Here is a 7,292-nt window from a genome sequence, read left to right as displayed (position 1 = left end):
CCTTTGGATGCCATCTACCATGGTGCCCTTCCTTTTGCTATGGGTGACAGTATTGATACTCATCACTGCATCCTGTATCAAAAGGTTGGCTGGACTTCGCTAAAGACCGTAGATCTATACATTACTCCCTTTTTGTTTACAAGGCCCTCCCTACTTTAAAACCTTCCATCTTATCTAATTTTGCTGATGAAGTATAGACACCTGAATTTCCTAATCCGTTCACAGGACTGGTTAACTCTTGAGTTTCCTAGGGTCTCCACCGATCTAGGTAAATCTGCTATTAGTTTTAATGCACCACATTGCTGGAACAGAATTCTAAATAGATTTCATCTTGATGTTCTGGTGACATTCTGGTAATTTAAGGTATTGATTGGGGACTTATTTGTGGAGGAATATAACAGTTTTTCTGTGTGATTTGTGACTATGAAACTATGAAATATGGAAATATGGAAATAATGGAATCATGTTGTAACCAAAAAAGTGTTAAACAAATCAAAATATGTTTTATATTTGAGATACTTTGAAGTAGCCACCCTTTTGGGGCAGCAGGTAGCCTAGTGGTTAGAGCATTGGGCCAGTAACCGAAAGGTTGCTAGATCGAATCCCTGAGCTGACAAGCTATAAATCTGTCGTTCTGCCCCTGAACAAGGCAGTTAACCCACTGTTCCTAGGCCGTCATTGTAAATAAGAATTTGTTCTTAACTGACTTGCCTAGTTAAACAAAGGTTAAATCCTTTTTTTTTTTTTACATTTGCATGCTCTTGGCATTCTGTCAACCAGCTTCATGAGGAATGCTTTCCCAAACAGTCTTGAAGGAGTTCCCATATATGAGCGTATTTGTAAAAGAGACCTAAGTGTCAAAATAAAGGTTAAATCAAATAAATAAATTGAATTTCAACTCACTATCATTATTAGGCTCATCACTAAAGCCTGGTCATTAGTCTGAGATCTAACACAACTCTTCAAGTCTTTGTCTTTAGTGAGGGGCTATAGCCTACTCATCTTACAGATGTAGTTCAGAGAACCACGTTCTCTACAGGAGCTATAAGTTGGCCCACAGTCAACTCCTCCAGTTCTGTCAGTCCTGTGGTGTGAGTGATGTCATAAATACCAGACAATAGAACAACACTTGATATTTCCACCTGATGACTCATAGCAAAAATACCAGACACATGCATGTTTAGCGAGGCTAAAGATAGCCAGCGTTGCTAATCAGGAGCTATGGTTTGATCGTGCATGGTTTGCATAATGAAACATTTCCCTGGCTATGTTAAGCCAGCACCTGCTGCTAACTGTGGGTTTCAGGGTATAAACATTACCATTATTTACCTTACCCTCTCTGGATGCTAACCTTAATCAGTAGGGGGTGGGGGGTACAAAACCTGAGATCAGTTTTAAGAGACTTGGTCCTACTGTGTTTCAGGGTGGTCTCAGAGGTGGGTTGCTGGTGATTAGCTAAATGAGTCTGAGGAGTTGTGTTTCCTCTGGCAACAGAGCTGTGTGTTTGGGTTGGGACAGGAATCTCAGTTTTAGACCTTCACTAATTGGTTTGGGCTAGATGTGAAAGAGGATTGGGCTGAAAGGGACAAAGTCTGGACATGGTCAATTTACAGCAGCGCAGGAAGAGAACAGTTAATTTAGATGTATGTGTGTTTTCTCTCATTAGTCTCCAGTCTGTTGGCATGGACAGTGTATGGGTTTTAAAAATAGCCCCAATCATTCAGTTAATTGTGTCAAAATAGCCTAAAGTCTGTAAATGATGTCTGTTATTTTGGTCCTATGGGCATGTGTGGTAGGAACATTCAGCAATAGCTTGTCAATGCATTACTCACAGATTGGGAAATGCTTTGGTCCAGAGAATCAGTAATGTTATTAAAGTGTTTACGGGTCATCTTTGTTGCTCCATGATCAAGTCAAGTCTATCTGCATTGTGCCAAAGGGGAATTTAGTGGTAGTCACTTGATGGCCATGCTTAAATAAAGAATAAAAACGGTGAAACTAAAGGCCATTTATGATTCTCTCCCTTCTCCCCGAACTGTGTAATCATTCACTTCCTCAAAGAATCAAACGCATTTTATTGGTGTAAGCATGGACTAGTGGGTAGAAGTGTTGGAAATCAGACCATAACCAATATCTGGCTGAAATAAAAGTCCAGTGTGAGTTTCACCCAGTGGATCTGATGGGTGTCTCTCTCGGTTGTGGACGTTACCACTCAAGGGCCACTCATTTGCACGTGCCCAGTAAGGCTCCACCTCAGAGTCAGTGGCTGTATGTATTCAAGAGCATCAAATCAACGATGCATTGTGTGTAAATGGTGACTGACTGACTGATCTACAAATAATAATGAGTCGTTATTTATGATACAAGGTGATTTGTAGACGGTGGTGGGAAAAGTACCCAATTGTCATACTTGTAAATATGTAAGTATCAAAACTAAAAGTAAATGCTATAATTAATTTCAAATTTCTTATATTAAGCAGATCAGACGGCACGATTTTCTTGTTTTTTAATTTACAGAAGCCATGGGCAACACTCCAACACTCAGACATCATTTACAAATGAAGCATTTGTGTTTATTGAGTCTGTGGGATCAGAGGCAGTAGGGATGACCACGTGTTCTCTTGATAAGTGTGTGAATTGGACCATTTTCCTGTCCCGCTAAGCATTCGAAATGTAGTAAGTACTTTTGGATGTCAGGTAAACTGTATGGGAGTAAAAATAACATATTTTCTTTAGGAATGTAGTGGAGTAAAAGTAAAATTTGTCAAAAATAGAAATACTAAAGTACAGATACCTAACAAAACTACTGAAGTAGTAGATCAAAGTATTTTTACCTAGTTGCTTTACACCACTGTTTGTAGATCAGTCAGTCAGCAGTTGCCTGCATTGTCGAACAAACCCAATCACTCTTCTGCAAGAGTCGGGCTCCACCTCAGAGTCAGGGTCAATATTCTGCACGTGCCCAGTAAGGCTCCACCTCAGAGTCAGTCTCTCAACTGTACATGCCCAGTAAGGTTCCACCTCAGAGTCAGTCTCTCAACTGTACATGCACAGTAAGGTTTCACCTCAGAGTCAGTCTCTCAACTGTACCTGCACAGTAAGGTTCCACCTCAGAGTCAGTCTCTCAACTGTACATGCACAGTAAGGTTTCACCTCAGAGTCAGTCTCTCAACTGTACCTGCACAGTAAGGTTCCACCTCAGAGTCAGGGTCAATATTCTGCACGTGCCCAGTAAGGTTCCACCTCAGAGTCAGTCTCTCAACTGTACCTGCACAGTAAGGTTACACCTCAGAGTCCCCTCTCTCTCTCTCTGACCTCTTCAGTGCAGAAAACCTGGCATTTCCACAATGGCCGGAAAACCTTATTTAGGGAGTTGGTAGAAACTGCTGCTAATCGCTGTACCAGGGTCCCCTAATGGTCAAGGTTAGGGCTGGGGCAGGATAAACTAGCTTCCTGTCCCTGTGATAGACTAGCTTCCTGTCCCTGTGATAAACTAGCTTCCTGTCCCTGTGATAGACTAGCTTCCTGTCTCTGTGATAGACTAATGTCCTGTCCCTGTGATAGACTAGCTTCCTGTCCCTGTGATAGACTAGCTTCCTGTCCAGAGGGTGTACTTGTACATCAAGTCTCATGTTACAGAAACAGGAGATAGGCTCCTGCTCCTATGAGCTGTTCCGGCTCTCACAAACCAAGGCTCGTGCAAGGCTACTTACGGGGTGGGATTTATGAATGCCCCGGGGCCCCCGATCAACCCCCCCAAAATCTATAATATTTTTGAGAATATATTATATTACATTTTGGGGGCTGGTGGCCCCCTGGAGATCGGGGGGGGGGACCCAGATAGCATATGAATATGTCATAAGCCATGGCAAAATATGTAGAATTGCAGGAAATTAGCTTGAAACAGCAACATCTTCTCTCAGCCTCAAGGTTTCGAAAATTACACATGCGAATCAATGTGGCCGGAGGTCAGCTACTGTAGCTAGCAACAATGACAAGAAGCTGCCTTGTGGGAAATCGTAGGTGGCTCCTTTCAGCTCATTGTATATTGTTATTGATACCATGTCTTGTTTTGAGGTGTTTTGACTGATGTCATGTCTACGCTATTATGGCAAAAATTCACTAGCTAGCCAACCAACAACTGTAACAATGTATTTAAGACACAAGTGCTCATTGTGCAAATGTATTTATGTTTTCAATAAACATTGGAGACTAAATCTAGTTTACACGGTGTCAACAGTCTAAGCCAACCCCGTCTGTTCTGCCCCAGAGTTTTTCACACCTCGGTTTTATTGCTAAACAACCAAAGGCAAAATGTGAAGAATAGCATGAGGTGAGCTATAAAACAGCACATTTTTTCTCTCAGCTTCATGACAGAATGTGTAGAATATCATGATTAAACTGCACTTTTCTCTCTGCCCCATGGCAAAATGTGTTGAATTGCAGGAAATGATCTGTTAAAAAAAAGCAAAAATACAGTAATGTTGCGGTTAGAGGTAGGTGGGGGGACCCTGGCTACTTACTTAGTTTTACTTACTGAGGGTTAGAGCCCCCCCCCCCCCCCCCCCCATTAGAGCTAACAGGAGGTGCCCTGCCAGGTGCCTGTGGAGAATTAGCTCAGAGTTCCTGAACATGCATGTAGTTAAGACACCTGTGCCACAGAAATACCTGACACATGTCCCTGATCATGCTGATTGGTGGGTAGCTGATCGTGCTGAGTGATTACTAGTTATCTGATCATGTTTAGTGATTATTTTAACGTCCTGTACCTATGACCATAGGACACCAGTGATAAAACCACAATTTATCACACACCCTTGTATAATAGTACTTTAGGATTCGGTAACGTTGTTTGGTACTATTGAAGAAAGAAACATGTTCTGTACATGACACTGCTGCGGTGCTATCCTCTCCGTCCTCTTTGTTAGGGTGGGCTGAGCGACCTGGCTTACCAAACCTCTCAGCCAATCACACTGTCCATTCACTTAGAGGTCATAGGTCAGGGGTGGGTGGCTAACAGGTCTCTGAATGTCATTGTTAGGTCAGGAGGCTCCCATCACATCCATCAGTCAGTCCAACAATCACGATTATTACGCCTGGACTATAAATAGACCTAGTGGTTTTCACAAGGGGGTCAGAGATAGGCGAAGAGGTAATCCCTCTGCCCTTCTGTTACATAACTAATGGGGCGGTGGGGTGCTCTGTCTGTGTGTGTCCTGACTCTGTGGGCCGTGAACGTGAATGCACTTACGCTATGCCTTGGACAAACATAGTCGCTCTGTTGCGTGACTAGAACCTGAGCAGACCAGCCTGGCTGGATGATGGGAACAACCAACAGAACATAGTTAGCACGCATATAACGTTTACTCTCCTCCATTGCTCTATTGTTCTTGCTTTCTCTCTCTCTCTCTCTCTCTCTCTTGCTATCCCTCTCTCTCGCTATCCCTCTCTCCATCCCTCTCTCTATCAGCCAATCTTTCTCTCTCTGTGACCCTCTCTCTCTCTCTTTCTCTCTCTCGCGATCCCTCTCTCTTGCAATCCCTCTCTCTTGCTATCCCTCTCTCTATCAGTCTATCTTTCTCTCTCTATCACCCTCTCACTCTCTCTCTCTCGCTGTCCATACTAAGAAAAAAAATAGGTGTTTCCATTAAGTTGAGTTTCCAGGTAGAAATAAACTACACTGAGTTTACAAAACATTAGGAACACCTGCTCTTTCCATGACATAGACTGACCAGGTGAATCTAGGTGAAAGCTATGATCTCTTATTGATGTCACTTGTTAAATCCTCTTCATTCAGTGTAGATGAAGGGGAGGAGACAGGTTAAAGAAGGATTTTTAAGCCTTGAGACAATTGAGACATGGATTGTGTGTGTGCCATTCACAAAATATTTAAGTGCTTTTGAACGGGGTATGGTAGTAGGTGTCAGGCGCACTGGTTTGAGTGTGTCAAGAACTGCAACGCTGCTGGGTTTTTCACACTCAACAGTTTCCCGTGTGTATCCAGAATGGTCCACCACCCAAAGGACATCCAGCCAACTTGACACAACTGTGGGAAGCATTGGAGTCAACATGGGCCAGCATCCCTGTGGAACGCTTTCGACACCTTGTAGAGTCCATGCCTCGACGTATTGAGGCTGTTCTGAGGGCGAAAGGGGGTGCAACTCAATATTAGGAAGGTGTTCCTGATGTTTTGTACACTCAGTGTGTATGGTCATATCGTTATTATCATTCCAGTTGTATACCAGTTTAATGTCAATCTAAATGTAGTCTGATGCCATGTTGGAAAACTTCTTCAGATTCCCCAACAGAACCATCAGTGTGTCAATAACTTCAAAACCTTATATAACATACATATATAACATCAAATCAAATCACATTTTATTGTTCACATACACATATTTAGCAGATGTTATTGCGGGTGTAGTGAAATGCTTGTGTTCCTAGCTCCAACAGTGCAGTAGTGTTTAACAATTCACAACAATACACACAACCTAAAAATAAAATAATGGAACGAAGAAATCTCTCCCTTCATCCCCATGTATTTGTCATCCTCTCTACCCCTTCATACTCTTCTCCTCAGATGCTCGCTCTGGTGAACTCAAGCGAATTATGTCATGCTTCTAATTCTGGAGCGCCCCCGAAACATGGGGAATCTGTGTGTACTTAATAAACATCCCAACAGACAAGGAGAGTGATAACACACACACACACCCACAGACAAGCATGCACACACACACACACAGGCACACACAGGCACACGCAGATGGGGAATCTGATCTCACCCCATTTAGGAAACTCCTGTTCCTATTCCCCTGAGATGCTGCTGCTGCTGCCCGGGGTGACAGAGCAGAGGACAGGAGAGGTGGAGAGCATGAGATGGGTAAATGAGATGGGTAAATGAGAGAAAACACAGAGCTGCCATCTGCAGGTGCCACAAATGAGGATAGAAATAGACAGGAGACAGCTAACTATAGAACAGTCATCCATTCTGTAAAACAAACTGAGACCTAAGTGTTTCATCTAAGAGGCAGAGAGACAGTGTAACGTTTACAGTAGGAGACAGGAAGCAGGTGCAGAAGGTGAGTTTAATAGTGAGAATAAGCAGATAAACAAAACAGGAGAAGCTTTCAGACAGTGAACAAAACCACTACTGCCTGAAGGCTGAGTCTACTGAGGGCTAAATAAAGGGGAAGTAATCAAGGTATTGATGAAGTCCAGGTGTGCATAACGATGGGTTGCCAGGACCGGTGGTTAGTAGACCAGTGACGTCGAGCGCCGGAGAGAGGGAACGG

The sequence above is a fragment of the Salmo trutta genome, chromosome 25 (genome assembly GCF_901001165.1).
Source record: "Salmo trutta chromosome 25, fSalTru1.1, whole genome shotgun sequence".
Classification (NCBI taxonomy): Eukaryota; Metazoa; Chordata; class Actinopteri; order Salmoniformes; family Salmonidae; genus Salmo; species Salmo trutta.
This window is presented reverse-complemented; position numbering follows the sequence as displayed.